This window comes from Trachymyrmex cornetzi, unplaced genomic scaffold, assembly GCF_001594075.2.
Source record: "Trachymyrmex cornetzi isolate Tcor2-1 unplaced genomic scaffold, Tcor1.1 scaffold854, whole genome shotgun sequence".
NCBI classification, from domain to species: Eukaryota; Metazoa; Arthropoda; class Insecta; order Hymenoptera; family Formicidae; genus Trachymyrmex; species Trachymyrmex cornetzi.
The window spans coordinates 151154-151362 of NW_017300196.1; positions in this window are offsets into that span (position 1 = coordinate 151154).

The following is a 209-nucleotide window of genomic DNA, read 5'->3' on the forward strand; positions in this document are numbered from 1 at the left end:
GCATTGTCGCAGAATTGAATTCACGTATTCTAACACGTCAAAATGCCGCGAATTCTCTGAAATTGCGTACAGAGTGAACATTGACGGGTATCGCTTGCACCCGTGAATTCAATTCTGCGACAATGCCGTTAGATTCTGCAACAGTCGCACAGGTTGTAGCGCTAATAAATGACGGAAGAAGTCAACGATATGTTGGCAACGTTTTAAAC